Genomic DNA, 17,021 nt, shown 5'->3' with positions numbered 1-17,021 from the left:
CGAGTTGCTGCTCCACAGTCAATAGGAGCAACCCTTAAACAAGGCTTGGACCCTTTCAGATCAGAAACATTGGAGCTTCCTCAGCCCACAAGACAGTGTAAGTGAGCCATGATGAGAGGTTTAGGTCTGCTTAAAAATGAAAGCAGAGAGCAGGAGATGGCTACAAACTCATAGATACGCAATAGCTTGTGAGAAAGGTAACCGTATAGTCGTGTCTACCCAAAACCTATTCAAACAAACGCAAACACTTGTACCATCATCCTACAGTCTTCAAATGAAAGTGCTACCAACTTCTGTTACTGAAGGGAGGCTTCTTACAACAAAAACATCCTCCATACAGTTGCCAGTTATTTCTTCTGTTGACTGTGCTCTGCAAGATATGACGGGTAGGAGTACTTAAGACTACATGATGACTTCCTTTAACCTTGTATCACCTTTAGCAACACTCCAGGAACTAAAAGGAAAAAAATTACACTAAAGGCACTAAAAGATAATGACAAGACAAAACGCATAATCACAGAATGGTTTGGGTTGGAAGGCACCTTAAAGCTCATCTAGTTCCAACCCCCTGACACAGGCAGGGACACCTTCCACTAGACCACGTTGCTCCAAGCCCCATCCAACCTGGCCTTGAACACGGCCAGATGTTCACTGTGGGATGGGGCAGCCACAGCTTCTCTGGGCAACCTGTGCCAGGGCCTCACCACCCTCAAAGGGAAGAATTCTTTCCTAATATCTAATCTAAATCTCTCTTTCAGCTTTAAGTCATTAATGTCTTCCCTTCTTTAAGCCTGAGACTGGTATGGATTCTTTTTTACGGAGTTTCTGAGTGATTTTCCCAGCAAGCCTGCTCCTTCCAGAGGTGCCCTGATCTTCAGGCTCTTCACAAAGATAAAAGTCTGCGTAGTTTTAGGAGAAGGCATGCCACTACAACACTAAGAATTTGCACTGATAAGGCTGGGGAAGCTCAAAAGAGTACCTTTGCAGATTTTTATCTTCCTGAAGGAAGATGGCCTGATTCCTCCATAAGGAAAAGCTCTGGAACTCCATCAGGAAAGAAAGCACTGCTACAGAAGAGACATGACAGACTATTCCCTTGCTGCTAAAAAGGCAGTTAATGCCACAAGTGAACAACAGTCTTTCCAGATTTACAGTCATCATGGCCAGCTGGCAGGAAGCACAGAGGAGACACGTAAAGCAGAACGTGCACATAGACATCACCCTTGTGTCTAGGGAAGCTGCTAAGGTGTTCCTCCTTGCGGGAAGTCTCTGCCTCCTGAAACTACACAGACTCAGGCCACATGCTTTCCCTTAGTCAGGGGTATGTGAGGCCACTTCATTTATCTTTTTCCAAGCTGCCCATCTGTTCGTGCAAAACCTGTAGGAATTTCATTATCTTAAAACCTCCATCTCTAACATGTGGTTGGAATCAGACAATGGGCTGTAAAATTATCGAGGAGAGGATGAACAAACTGGAAGTCAGCCTAAATATAGACAGTCGGAAGTAGGGTAATACAACTTAAAAGATGAAAATGTGTTTATTTGCTGGGTTTTTTCCTCTAGAAATCATTTGCAGAATGATTAGCAGAGGAAAAGCAGATCTATTTGTTCTAGAGAACGTGCCAAAATGAAGTCTTCCATAATAATTGACTCTAGTAGAATTGTCAGCAGTGAGAAATACTGCAAGTAAAAATAAGTACGTATAATTAGAAGTTCTAAGGGACACATTTAAAGCCAACTGAGCTACAGTCACCTTTCCTCTTCCAGGTTAGGAGCCTGCAAAAGAAATGAGAGACCTGACAACAAAGCCTCAGTATTAGTGCCATCTGGAAAGAAAAGTCCTGTAATTTATGTTATTCCCACAAAAAGACATATTCCTATAAAAAGGCATGCACAAATGGGAAGCTATTGCAGGCAGGAATTAATGAAACTGGAGAAGTGATTAAAAAATGTGGTACAATTCCCTAAGGTCAAGTTTTGTTCAGAGGAAAAAAATCACCTGCACAAATATAGAATCAGCTGCTGAGCAGCTGGTCTGTAGATAAGGATTCAAGGTAGAGAGCATCACAGACTGAGCACAAATTATAAATACCAAGCTGTCACAATCAAGGCAACTTATATCCATTGGCAGGAGCAGAAATTCCCAACCTACTCAGTTTTGATAAAGCCTTTGGTAAAGTCCATTTTTGGGTCAGGCTTGTCAGGAAAGAGAGAAACCATGCCAGAACTACAATACAGACAGTAAGGAGAGCTATGAGAGATGAGTGAGCTAACTCGCTGGCGTTACTCCATCTGAACAGAGTAAAAAGAGAAGATAAGATTGAGGTATGATGTATTTCTTTAAATATAAAAACAGTTTCTGCAGTGAAAGAGGAAATCTATCCTCCACATCTGTGCTGAGTAGCAAAAGTACTCAAAATGCAACAAGAAAAATTTACTTAGGCCATTAGAAGAACTTTGCTAAATGGTAAACATAGTGAAGCACCAGCCCAATGAAGTGGTTTTGCCTCCCATTAGGATGTAAAGGAAAAATCATCTCACAAGAATTGTCCAGCAATAGTGATGATGATTTAATGCAAAAGGTCAAGACGATCTTTTGGGACCTTTCAGGCCTCTTCTATGAAGACATCGAAGTACTGAAAGCTTTGCAGCAAGACAGAAGTTAAAAAATTAATCTGATCTTTCGCAGTACAAGGTCTTGCCAAATTAAATCTTTCCATCCTTGTTACTGTTACACAACCTCTCTGAGGAATATTATTCAGATTTCTACCAAAAAACCCCTACAAAAACTGCTGACAGCGGAATTCAGGCATTTGTAAGTCAGAGACTGCCAGAATTAGGCACTATATTTAGTACTAACAGTCTTCTCTGTAGTCCCGTGATAAAGTTCTTTCAAGAACAGTGGATCCGCTTCATGTAAATATTCTCAAGACAAATAAAACCTGCTGAGCATCTTCCTCCAAGACTAGCATCAGTCATGAAGCTATCAGTAGCTTTTGCTTCAGAGCTTTCTGATGGTTTTTCCTCTATCCCAAACGACTTGTTCTGTTCCGCCGCTGCTAAATGCAGACCCTAGAAGAATCCTCTTGATTCTTGACAGAGAATTACTCACTTCATGAAGTTATGACAACACCTTATATAGCTACAATACAATCATGATTAACAGATTTTTGGTCCAGACTATTCAGAGAGAGAACGTTAAACTTGTCAGCAGTGGTGATTTTGATCAACGTTGGACAATGCAATAAGATGTAGGAGCCACCCCAAAGCAGGACTCTTTCAGGATGTGTTGTATGAGATACTAAACGCTTTGTGAATTAAGTCACAGAGCTGACTTAAAGGGACAAGCAAATATAAACAGCCTTTACCAAAAGGACACATAAAGTTAGCTGATGTCCTAATACTCCAACTCAATCAAACCATCAGCGTTGTATTGCACAGGATTTGCCTATCCAGGGAAAATAAGCATCACATTAGTAAATTCAAGTAATGGCTAAGAGAGAAAGAATGAGAGCCATGGTCAAAAACATGTCAGCCAAAGCATTAATCCTGGGACTTTTTAGGACAACCCTTTCACAAGAGCGCTTTATAACCTATAGGCCTCCATAAACAGAGTCAAAAAGGTGACTGCACTTCCCTTCAAGCAGAGAGATGCAGGTCTGCTCAAGCTCCAATTTCCCCCTTATTAGTAAGGAAAGGTTTACAGGAAATGCATGTATACTTTTCACAAAAGATTAATATACTGGAGGAAAGAACCATGACAGGCTACATGATTAGAAGCTTGCCTGGTTCACTTGCTCTCCCATTACATGCCATCTATAAATGTCAAACCCCCTTACAAGCCACGCTTTCTATCCTTAAGCCACCTCTATTACACTGCTACTATGCATATGGCACTGCAATATAGAGTGCCTTGTCTATTAACTGGAAAAAAAAAATAAGCTAAATAAGAAGCAGCAATGTTGATGAAGCAACCGATGAAGTGTCGTTGATGAAGCAAGGACAGGGTAGCTCATGCAACCAATTGCTTTAATTGAGATGAAACCAGGTTCACATCAAGGGAGAATTTAATTCTTCAGTAAAATACTTCACCTTATCTATAACTCTTAACGAGAGACAGCTAAAGTCTAAATATATGGATGCTCTACCTCTACAGCACCCACCACTCCTCACAGAACAGATCAAAATTGACAGCTTTTATATTAAGAAATTAATCCCAAAATGTAGCTCCATATCACATCTTCTTGCAACCCCACTCAGAAGTGGCTCAGACACCTCCTAAAACTTACATAGCTGTAGCCTTCTCTGCATGAAGTATCTCCTTATGACAAAAATCATACAACCATAGGAAAATTTATAGAACAAAACTATTTTCAGTCTCCTTGAGTGAAGCAACTAAATGTTTTCTTGAATTATACACATCCATTCACTAATCAAAGAAAACTTCAGATAATTTTACAGTTAAAGAGACAAGAATAAGTGATTTTTCAGCTAACATCTATAAAGAAAACAAGAAACAATTTTTTAAAACTATTCCTCTAAACGTAATTCCCAAAAGATTACAGAATTTTTATGCAATTTGCTCCTTATCAGTTCTTCACAGAGATATATGCACATTTGGTAACATACAAGTTTTACTATTTAATTTTTAATACATAAAATAGATGTAGTTAAACTAAAAACCCACTTATATGACACAGATTCAACAGATGATATATTCCTTGAAATAGCAATATCCATAACACAGGAAGTGTCCTGCTAACATCAACAGTGATCTCCATTACAAAAAAATATCATAAGCTCACAGAGATGCATTAGACGATTAGAGAGTATAAGACAAAGAAAGAAACCTCCTGTCATTTACATTACATTCCAAAAGTGACAGCAGACCACAATGACTCACTCAGAGGGCAAAGGGGAAGAATAGTACACTTGAAGACCAACAGCCCTCCTAAAGCCCCTAACTTGCATCCTAAGTGGTCGCTCTATCATGTCCAAAGGTTGGCCACTCCTCAGAAAATGAAATTTTCTGGATCCACCTGTCTGAGCCTGCACTCCTTTTCAGTCAGAACTCTTTGCCAAACACAGACTTATTGCCTTGCAGGAAGCCCCCTGAAGAAAAGAGCCAAGTTTTCTTAGATTATGAACTAGAATGCTTTCAACAAGGGAAACTCAGAGGAACCAGGTCAGTCAGACTAGAAATAGGAAGGGTTTATATACAACCCCCCTGCCTGCTGTCCCTTGTTCCCAGGCTTCCATTCGGCCATCAATGTTCCAATTGCAGCAAACTCTGCCCAGTGCTGTCTGATTCCTAGCAAAGTTTGTCATCACCTCTGGGGACTGCTTCTCAGTGTTACCTTGCACAAACTACAGGCTCCTGGTTGCCTACTGCATCTCTCACTCCCTCCTCCTTCTCCTTCCCTGCACTGCTCAGCCTCCCAAAGCTCCTCTCCCAGAGCTGAACCTGGCTGCTCCCAGACAAGAGTCACCTCCTCCGTGATGCGGGCTCTGTCTTCTCAAAGGCAGGCAGCACAACTGTGAACAGAAGTACAAAACAAACAAATGCTGTCTACTGCAGAAGTGCCAAGCTACTTTTAATGAATCCCCCTTCACTGTAACAAAACGGGCTGTGAGTTTGCTAAAGCATATCCCCGATCATGGCTGATACTTGCCAAAGGGAAGTATTGGAGGTAGGACACCAGACATGCACAAGCTCCGCACTACCTATAGCAACAGACATCAGACACAGAAATCAGCAACAAGTGAGCCAGCTGATCCAAGTATCTATGCAGAGCAGTTAACCTCCAATAGCAAAGTTTGACACTTTTTCAGACATTTGACACCATTTTAGAATCATGAACAGCTGCTTGAAAACAAACAAATAGCTAGAAACATAGAGTTCTTACATCACCCAACCAATAACCTGCTCAGATCTCAAAATGAACCACAACACTGCATTTTCTGGAGCTTTGCAGGTGTCTCTGCTCTAGCTATAAGAGCCTGGATTCCTGTGAGGACAATTGCATTCTCCAGCCAATCACCAAAGTACAATGAAAAAGTATCTATCACAGTAGAAAAATAATATATCAAAATTATCCCCTCACAAAATGAATAAACCTGAATTAAGGGATTCAAATGCTTTCAAAGCCCAAGTTATATTTTAAAAATCTAAACACTGTAAGATTAACTTCAACTCAGCCTATAGAAACACCTCTTTGGCCCTTGTCCCTTCCTGTTCACTCACACCTGAACTGGATCCCGTTAGGTGTCTGCAACTAAGCTGCCACATGGACACAATATAACATGAGAAGGTGAACTCACCTCATTCCTACCATGAAAGGAAAGCATACCTAAAATTTAAAGACAACTGCAGGAGTGAGTGCATTATTGTTTCATGTCTTCTCCAGTTTCTGACTAGTTACTACGGTTTAAATGCCAACAACTGCTGATACCTGATCATTTTTCCAGATGCATTGAAAGCCCATGTCCTCTTGGCTTACTGCACACGTGCTTCCTCTTCAAGTCAGATAAATCAAGTTGTTCTCTGAAGTTGCACCATAGGTAATGTTTAGGGTAGCCCAGCACTGAATTCTTCCGCCTAAAAAAGAACAACAAGAAAACTCAGAATCCTGTTACCAAAGATGCATTTAAATAAATGCTTCCAAGATCAACCTGAAACATCCCATTAGCACATCCTGATGTTACTTGGCACATTTAAATGCAGCAGAAAACATCCCAAATTAAGTAAGCACATTCAAAAAGAAACTGGGAGTAGAAAAATACCTCAACACATTTAGTACATCCTTTCTTAGCACAGGCATACACTCTATAATCCTTTTATGGTACAATTTTAATCTAAATTAAGCAAGCAGCTCCAGTAAAAGAGCTCAAGGCTTTCCATACTACAAAATTACACCATTCAGGATTGGATTAGACTTCAAAATAACACGCTTCAAGCTAATCTGCTAATGATTTTTTTATGCTTAATGTTCTACCTAAACTCCACATTATTTGTTTTCCTAATTTCAAGCAAATTTTAGGGAAAGCATAGGTTATTGTAGTCCTCCTACATATATTCAACTCATAATACCATTATTCCTCTTGCTATCAGAAACACGCAAGCAAAGAGATGACAAATACCGAGACTGCCAATTCTGAGTCTACTGCATCTTCTTCCCACCCCTCAAAATTCTATAAGGCTGCAAAGACTAAATCCAGTTCTTCATAAAATTAAAGATAGCACCTTGAAATTACACAACTGGCTAATACTAGTCTTTAATGCAAACACTAAACTAACTGGTATTAAAAGAAGATTACCTCTACCCGCAAACATTGTTTTCCATATATCCTTAATCATCATGGACACAACAAGGCTATTACAACATTGAAGAAGAGATTCAGTAATACCAGCACAACTGTCTTGCCAGAATGAAGAGACTTTAGACAACAAAAGTTATGTGGCCTTGCAAACACATAGGCACCATCTGCCTCGTGATTCAACTGTTCTCAGGATCACCCCAAAGTTTGGTAAGTTTAGCCTATGTCTAATTTTTTTGCAGATGAAGGAGTAAGCATTGCTTATTCCCCTCATACGTCAACACTGCATACTTCCATTTAACCTCAGATTAACTTTCAGGATTAATAAATTATGGAAGAAACACAAGAATGGGATGTACAACACCAGTCCTCAGCAAGAAAGAAGGTGCCACCAGCACTCTTGTATAGGAGACAGCAATGACTATCAGCGGGAGCTGGTTTTTTCCTAGGAGTCCCTCCCACAGAGCAATTCATCCCATGCTCTTCACAACTTTTTCTGCTATTCTTTTATTCTTGCGCATTAAATTACCAGCAATCACATCTTCTGAAACAGTCACTTTCAATGGTACCAGAAAAACAATCTCGAAAGGACAGTTAGGAGCTGGTCATTACAATTATACACACAAGAGAATAACAGTTACACTCTGTTACAGGAAAGAAAGGTGAAAATCTGTAGTTGAGACAAACAGTTCGCAATTATAGAAGCTGAATAATTTCTATTGAGTATGCCTTAAAAACTACTAACCAAGGAGTAGCAAAATCAAGTCCTGCAAACCAAATTCCTGGCACTGATAGTTCAGCTCACAACACATTTGCTGGTTTTCTACCAACAACACTGTAAGTCTTGTAACCACTGCCATTTCATTTTATCTCTGTATTAGTTCTCTCATCTTCTCTAATTTGCTACAAAACCAGGAAAGGTAATTCCACATTCCCAGTAAGAAGTCAAGGTTAGGCTACATCCAGAGACTATATTTGGGCAATAGAAAGGAGGAGGAGGACATAGAAATACCCTTGGCAGGAGAAACTACCAACCTGCAGCCACTATTGCCCTGTATTAACCATTTATTTAGACACTAATTTCCAGGTCAACCACCTTCCAGGCAATACATCAATATTGGCAATGACAGACGCACAACTGTAGTAAATGTGTTCATCCATTTACACTGCTCCCCCAGCAGCAGCAGAAGGTAATTCTATCAGTGCATCAAAGCCTCTTGCTGTGCCTTCACATTGCATTACTTAAACAAGTGGCAATGCTCCTCATGGAGGACTTCTCCCATTTTACTCAGCAGTTTGCAGAGCACACTACCTCAAGTTGAAACCACTGGCCACCAACACCAGCTTTATTCTAGTAGGAGCTGGTGCCCGAGTAGTTGTACAGAAGCACACAGGCAGCAACTCACTGGCACCAGTACAGCAGCCTCATAGACGCATCCTGAGACTGAGATGGGGACACAACATGAGCAAGAGATGTGCCATCCAAATTCCTTACAAGTGTAGACATTTGACCACTCCAAAGCAGATGAATGTGTATATACCTTGTTACAGATCATATCACTTAGCTAACACTCCTTGAAATAGGGAACATACCACACAGATGTATAGCTTAATTCCTAATGAGCACACTGCTGAGAACAGTATTTATTAAGCAGTTAATAACTCCTTCCAGAGGCAAGAAGGGATCACTTTAAGATAAAACCCAGAGTAAATATACATATATTTTAACAAGTTTATTAAACAAACTTCAGAGTTTATAATTTGTATCTATTAAAAACATAAATATTTGCCTTTGTTTATAAGAAAGTTACATGGTTCTATGAAATCAATGAAAAAAAGTCCCCAAAAGCCAGTAATTACAATTTTTATCACTGTTTAAAGACAGGAATGGTGCATGTAAACACACCAAGGTTTATTCTCTTGCTTAGAAAAAAAACCCCAAATAGTGTAAGTAGATACTACAGATAAAGCAATAATACAGACTTGAGGATCAAAAACACACAAAAAAAGGAAAGACTGTATTTGATTACATTATACTTTTAAACATAACTCGCATATATAGAAAACAGCACATAAAATTAAAGATGTTCATAAAAACCACGAGACACCAGATGCCCAAAGTTGGCAGAATGCCACTAGAATAAATTTTGAATTTCACATGAAAAAAATACAGCCTTCTAAGGTCAGATTTTCAAAGACTGATAACTGCTAGCAAAGGTAGGAATTGGCAAGACCCTAGATGAGAAGGGATTTCTGGGGGCAAGGCCTTCCACCACCAGATGAGTTTAGCTCTTCCTGCACTTCCATTTACCACCAGCTTTTAACAGTTGCTTTCCAGATTCAATCTAAGAGATTTTATGCATCTCTAAGCCAATACAGAAGACAGCATGGTGTAGCCCAGATTTAAACTCTTAGGAATGCATAAATGCACCTACCCACTTTGTAGAAACTGTTAATGTGAATAGAATGAACACAAAACCCAAACATATGTAATACAGAATTCATACCAACTGGAAACAGGGCTACAAAACATAACCTGTCAATTGGATTTTTTCCTCTTTAACATAATCATAGTGGACCGAAGGAATTCTTTCAATCTAATATTTCTCATCCTAACAAAATACCAGCAGAATTCTGAGCTTGGATTCAAACACTAATCCCTGCAAAAGGATTTTGTTTAAAGAACTGAAAAAAACCCAACCCATTCTTTGCTTTAAAACTCTTCTACTTGTGGCGAAAGCCAAGCTGTACAGAAATTGATAGGACTTAACAGTGTTTTCAACAGAGCTAGAATTTCATTTCCTGCGCCCAACTTAAGATGAGGTAAAGATGTTGCTAACTACTATCACAGAGTTTTGCACTCTCATGATCACATCTATAGCTCAAAACAAAGTGTTTTCTGCAAAATGAATACTTACAGGGAAGGCTGCATAAACAGCATGAAAGTAGCAGCTGTGGCTGATTTCTTCCAAGAGGAAACTTTGTCCCCCGCGTGGCTGCTCCGTCTGGATTAATGCTGTTCCAGAGCCATACCCAGGCCTTGAAACCTTGGGAAGTTCCTATCCTAACTCAGCAAGGTGCGAGGGTTTGTTATTTTAACTGTTGGCTGATGATAACAGCTTATCAACAAGTTTTCAAAGGTTAAACTCAACACGTTTGCACGGCAAAAGTGCAAAGAAAGCAGAAGGAAAATCTTGTATATTTCAGTGTTCCCTCTCCTGCTGTGGTGAGTCCCCTCCCAAAAAGGCTAGAAATTCTCTCATATCATGACCTGCAGCACAGGCCAGCATAGAAAGTTAAACCAAAACTCCTATTTAGAGAAACCATAACTGAAAATGTCTCTGGAATCCAGTGAGAAAGCAACAGAAGTGTTTTCTTTCAAAGGAGCTTGCTTTGCCTGGTACATTCCCACTGTCTGCCACACAGGATGGAAAAACTAACCCAAAACCTTAAGTTTGGTCCCTAAACACAAGGGAGTTTTACTACTGTTGCCAAATTTATAACTGACACCACAGCTTCATAACAACTCACTGGAAAACACAAACAAAATAACATCTTCAATTTAGGGCCCGCTCTGATTTCTTTATTTCTCTCCAAAGCATGCTACTGAACCACAAAGGGCTGATGCAACTTTAAACCAGGAAAAAAACACCAGTTCCAGACTCATTACTAATTCATCCTGGCTGAAGCTGCATATCAGCAGCTGCTCCCTCTCTCAATTAACAGCAAATATTGAACAGTATTGTCATTTAAGGGTATTTACTGCCTGCTGCCCTGTCCGCTGCCACGTTTTCAAAGTGTTCTGGCACAATTTAAAGTATCAACATTAATAAACAGAGCTTTGTTTAACCCCTTAGGTATCAACAGAGTTCACAGTAGAAGAGCTCTACTCACTTCATACATTCATTAGGTGTTAGGCAATAGCTGAAGGCCAAAGAACCAAGGTGCCACCGAAATGGTACTTGTAATTCAGAGGCCCACGGGGTGCTTGGCTTCTGCCAAGGTCTGAGCACAAGTGAGAAAAATGATGGGAGTATCTCCTGCAGAGCAGCTCTCTTTGTAAATGAATACCAAAATGATGAAACAAAAGAGGAGGAAAATGAGGAGGCCACAAATCCAGCCTCTGTTGCTGAAGAATTTCATAAATAACAAAATCACCAAGATACAGCCATTCCGCAGGGAAACCAGACTGATGCTGTGATACCCAATGACCCCATCTCTGCACAGGGAAGTCAAAAGAGCCCACATGTGCACCTTGTCTTCCTACCCTCCAGTGTGCCCACAGCCACACTGCGTTTTGGACAGATGGGTCTTGAAGCAGATGATTATACCACCACAATCAGAGCAAGCAACTGGAAACAATGCACTTCTACCACCAAGACTCTGCAGGTACTTCAGTGGCCTACCTGCTCTGTGCTGTTAAGTGTGCTGGAAGCCACTCACCTACAAACGACTGTACACATTGTACATTTCATTTATATGGTATGTTCCCAGCAAACCAGCAGGCAGTAGCATCTCAGAGGCTATGCTCCTATGAGCTTACTGCCAACTGGGCCACAGCCAATGTGTAGATACCAGCGACCTAGAGCTGCGAGGAGATGCTGAGCCAGCCAAATTAGACTGCAAGGTGCACAGTGACAATTTAGATACTACGTGAAAAGATCACGCAGCTTCTGTACTGCGTTTATTATAGCAAAAGATAGAATAATGTCATTCAAGCTGATAATGCAATTGGAAGAATTCAGTTATTTCTGAGGTATTGGACCTTTGTACTAGCCCTTCAGCAGAGACAACTGTGTTACAAGTATGGCACCTCCAAGGAGTGATGCTCTGAGGGGCTTGTCAAACATACAAGCGAATGGTTTTGCAAACTAGGCAGGTAAAAATAGGCTCAGGATCTGGCCAGGACTTTCTGAGCCTCTGAGCACAGTCCTCTTCAGTTAGCTCATTTGGCTGCAAGTTCCCTCATTTTCTCAGGTCCCCTCTGTATCCTGTGCACCTTTAATATCCAGTCTGGTTTGACAGGAGAACTCATTCCCTCTAGGTTCCTCCATCACCTTTGTGCTAATAGCATCCGAGATCTTCAGATCTATTAGGTGATATGACTAATACCTGCCATCTGTTCATTGTTACCTTCCCTCTCTCCTCTCCTGAATAGGAGTCATCAGTGAAGAGCTTGTTCTACTCAATCTATTTTAGGAGCGTGGGCTTTTAGCATCCATGCAGCACTGTTCTAAGCTAAAAGTTAAACCAAAGAAGTAGACCATACTCTTGCAGGGAAGACTGAGCATTTGCAACATCCCCTAGGTCCTGTGAAAGGCTCTGACTAGGCTGAGAAACAACCCTCTTTTCTGTAAAAGTTATCTTCACTCCCAGTGTGCCCAAGAAACAACTATTGCTCAAGTTTCAGGCCACAGAGGAGCCTGCAGATAAGATCCAGGCCTTTGAAGGTATCCGACTGCTCTCTGCAAACACCAAGTCTGTCGACACAGCTTACAGCATCAGTAGGTAACATGCTGCAGCACTGTAGTACCCGGTTTGAGGAATAGGAGCTCTTGTCCAATTACACCACCTTGGTATAGACCACTGAAAACAGAAAAAGGTACAAATAACTGAGGCCCGATTTCTGCCCATCAGACTGAGGTGAAATCTTCCAACTCTCAGGGAATATTAAGCATTACTTATACCAACAGCTGCTCCCCATAAGCTATGGTAAGGAAAAAACCAAACTGGACACAAAAAGGAAAGGTGGGCTTGAAAGGAGAGAGACCAATGGATGATAATTTCACTGTATTTCTTGCAGGAGCTGTGTCAAAGTGCAAGGAAAATAATCATCACACTGTAGGAAGGCTGAAAGACTCGAGATGGAACAGTGAGGAGTCTCTGGCCCCATAAATGTTTAATTTGAGCAAAGCAGCAGATTCATAGTAAGCATAGTTCTGCCACGGCTGAACTGCATGCTCCTGCTTTGAGTTCGAAATGACATGAAGGGAAAACCTAAGTATAAAAATAAAATAGGAGAAAAAGAACAGGCAGATTTTATCCCTGGTACTAGAGATGCAGCGTGCACAAGCCAGCAATTTACTCAGCTCTCTCTCTTCACTACTGCACAATGCAGCAGCACAACGTTTAGCAACATATACAGAGCCCTGAAGTAGGTACCTTGCTTTCACAGCTTTGACAGTTCGACCCAGTGCTTGGGATAACATCACCTGAGAACAAGAGCCATGGCACCACACCTTAGAAACCAGCAAGCACTGGGAATCTCTGATTAAAGGCATCGTACTGCCTGCGAAGAAAACTGAAACTGTACAACCAGAGAGTGAAGATGCATGTGGAAATACTGATGAAAATGAACCCACAGAGCCCTGGGAGCAGAAAAGAGACCTACCTGGAACTGTCCACCTAGAAGAAGGGCTGTTTTTCTCTCTGGGCTGTTTCCCTTGCAAGTAAAATCCATCATCTTCTTGAGTTATTCCTATTCCACCCTAAACAGTAAGCTCAGACTGGTTAAATAAATGTGAGGGGAGAAAAGTTGCTAGTTAGGTGTTTCTTCTTGTCTAAAATGCAAGATCCTAAAAAAGAAGTTAATGCATTCCATGACCTCATGAGATGTCCACCTCTATTTTTCTTCCCTTTCCTGCTCTTTACTTCCACCTGACTGTTACCCAATCACCCTTATCTGCTTCTTTTCCCCTCTACCTTCAGAGGAGCCTATTTCCTTTCCCTATTTATACCTTTCTCATCGCAGACTTGATTCTTTTTCCTACTTCTACACACATTTGCCGAAATTCATACAACTACCTCTCTCTGCTCTGCCATCTCCACCAGCATATCTAGCCTTCCTCTCCGTCTCCAATCCTCAAGAGAAATGTGGCTTCACTAAAATCAAATGCAAAGGTTCAATTAGACCCAGGTTTCAACCATATTTTATCAGAATTATGTCACTTATCCCAAGCCAGCTCTTCACAACTACTGAGTGGACAAGCATCGAAGAGGAGCAGGAAAACCCTGTACTTAGCTTTCCTCACTCCCAGGATGAGAGTATCATATAGCTGATCACACTGGCAAACTAGGAAATAGCAAACAAGAAATGCTATGGAGACTATTCAAATCTGTTCAGCCTCTGGAAATCCTCCACACAACAAGAATAGGTCATCAATGAGTATAGGTTTTCTCTTTTTAAAGTATGAATAGAGTTAAAAACATATATACTACTATTTGCGTATTTTGCACTCTCCTCAGGATTGGGAGTGTATTTTAGAAAGTGACCATGAGTTTCAGAAGCAGTTCCAAGAAGCAGTTTTCTTTCCTGAGGCAGCGGAAAAAAAAAAGAGAGGAAGAAACAGAAATCCATAGCACAACCGCAATTAACCTACAAGGACACAATTAAATGTTGCAAGTACACCCATATTGAAAGCCTCTCTTTTACTGCAATGAGCTGCTGGCAACAAATTTGCAAAGCCAAGACAGCATCCTGGGCTCTTCCACACACACCTCAGCTAGGAACACATTGCCACTGATAAAGCAGGACCTTTAAAGCAATTTTCACTGCTGGCTAGTCTGAATTTTTGGCTTCCCAAAAACTGCTGTCACATGGCAATTCTCCTTGCAGAACAGTGACCTTTGCAGGCCTCTGGAGAAAGAAGCCAAATCCAATACTAAAAAGATACAGATGACAACCACAGTGCTGGTGTGCCATGCTACTCCAATGACAGAAAACAGGAAATATTTGCATTAACATATTACTATATATTCTACTGTGATTGCAATCTTCTGTTCTTATGAGAAACTCTCTCTCACTCTGAATACAAGATACATGGTACTAAGTAAGCAAAACAGTTGTTCTGTAGCTTATCAAACGCTGATCAATGACCTCGCGATCGCACAAAGGCTGCAGAAGAGAGAACACTCCAAGGACACAGTTCATGGACTGACTCATGAAACACCTCCTGCAGACTCAGCCTTAGTACTTTGTGACTTCTAACTGAAGGGACGATCCCTCCTTACTAGGATCAAGGTGACCATGGGGACTTGGGGGTGCTGATTGATGGCTGCTGAACACAAGCCAGCTTGTGCCCAAGCAGCCAAGAAGGCCAGCAGCATCCTGGCCTGTATCAGCAATAGTGTGGCAGCAGGGCCAGGGCAGTGATCATCCCCTGTACTGGGCACTGGTGAGGCTGCACCTCAAATCCTGTGTTCAGTTCTGGGTCCCTCACCACAAGAGAGACATTGAGGTGCTGGAGCGGGTCCAGAGAAGGGCAATGAAGCTGGTGAAGGGTCTGGAGAACAAGTCTGATGTGGAATGGCTGAGGGAACTAAGGTTGCTTAGTCTGGAGAAGGCAAGGCTCAGGGGGGACCTTATCACTCTGTGCCACTACCTGAAAGGAGGATGAAGAGAGATGGGGGATGGTCTCTTCTCCCAAGTAACAAGTGATAGGACAAGAGATAATAATCTTAAGTTGTGCCAGGGGAGGTTTAGATTGGATATTAGGAACAATGTCTTCACAGAGAGGGTGCTCAGGCATTGGAACAGGCTGCCCAGGGAAGTGGTGGAATCACCATCCCTGGAAGTGGTCAAAAACCATGTAGACTAGGCCTTCAGTGACATGGTTTAGTGATGGTCTTGGCAGTCCTGGGGTAACGGTTGGACTTGATGATCTTAAAAGGTCTTTTCCAACCTAGTTGATTCTATGATTCTATGTAACCACAGAATCAGATCATAACCCTAGATCAGGACCCTCTGTTTCAGAAGAAAGCACAGATACATCAAGAGGTTTGAGACACAGCTATGCAAAACCACATGCAGTGTTTTATGTGCAACCAATAAAGCCACCACCACAGCTGTATTTTACATCTTATTTCTCACTGAAGAGCCAAAAGGAAGGTTCCCTACGTCTCCAGCTGACAACAGCAGCAGTAGCTCCATTCTTCCAGGACAGAACTGGCTGTAAATATTGGCTGGAAACATTTATTCCCACTGGGGACTGGTTACAGTCCTTAATTGTTGGCAGAAGTCGGGGGCCTGGGGAGTCTCTCCTGTGCTAAACAGCAGACAAAACAAAACAATCAAAAAATGATTGCACCTTGAATATACCACAATACCTGAACGTACATGGCCTTGAAGGTACCACTGCATTTGTGTTTAGGCTGAAGAAAAGAGGCTGAAAAACATATTTTAGAACAGCTATAATCAACCACTTAAGCTACTCACAAGCAAAATTACTGAAAAGGTGCTCTGTGCTTTATATCACAGATTGAAGGGTGAGAAAATACTACATAAGGGTATGTGACCAAAACATCAGAGGTGAATGGCAGGGCTGCAGACCTGCACGTGGACAGTGATCCTAGTCAAGACTTTTCTATCATTTTTACAACACTGGCAAAGTTCATTCCATAAATACAATCCCAGCTTGCTAGAAATGTATTACTGACTGAGTACAGTTAATAAAATATACAGCATGAACAGCAAACAGATTAAACAATGCTCTCTGTGAAGTTCAGCCACATCAATATAGACTGTCAGATATTTTTCCCCCATATTCTTCAAACAGAAAGCATTCAGGAGTTCCCTGAAGTTTTTCATATGAAATTCTTCACATGAGCTGATCGATATAAACCAGTTTTTTAAAAGAAAAAAGGAAAAAACCATTAAAGCTCTATTGTGGAACATTTTTTTTCTACTTCTACAAGGTGTCTGTGTA

The 17,021-nt window shown here is 41.2% G+C and overlaps 1 protein-coding gene across 1 annotated transcript in view; it reads right to left on the bottom strand.

Moving 5' to 3' along the window:
- Positions 1–17,021, bottom strand: part of MAP3K13 (mitogen-activated protein kinase kinase kinase 13) — a 79,422-nt gene that overhangs the window by 44,108 nt on the left and 18,293 nt on the right. Inside the window, exon 3 of the mRNA XM_030494119.1 lies at positions 6,453–6,598. The gene's annotated coding sequence lies outside the window, so the exon portion shown is untranslated. The remainder of the gene's footprint in view (positions 1–6,452; positions 6,599–17,021) is intronic.

Source organism: Strigops habroptila, chromosome 8 (assembly GCF_004027225.2).
Source record: "Strigops habroptila isolate Jane chromosome 8, bStrHab1.2.pri, whole genome shotgun sequence".
Lineage (NCBI taxonomy): Eukaryota > Metazoa > Chordata > Aves > Psittaciformes > Psittacidae > Strigops > Strigops habroptila.
This window is presented reverse-complemented; position numbering and strand designations above follow the sequence as displayed.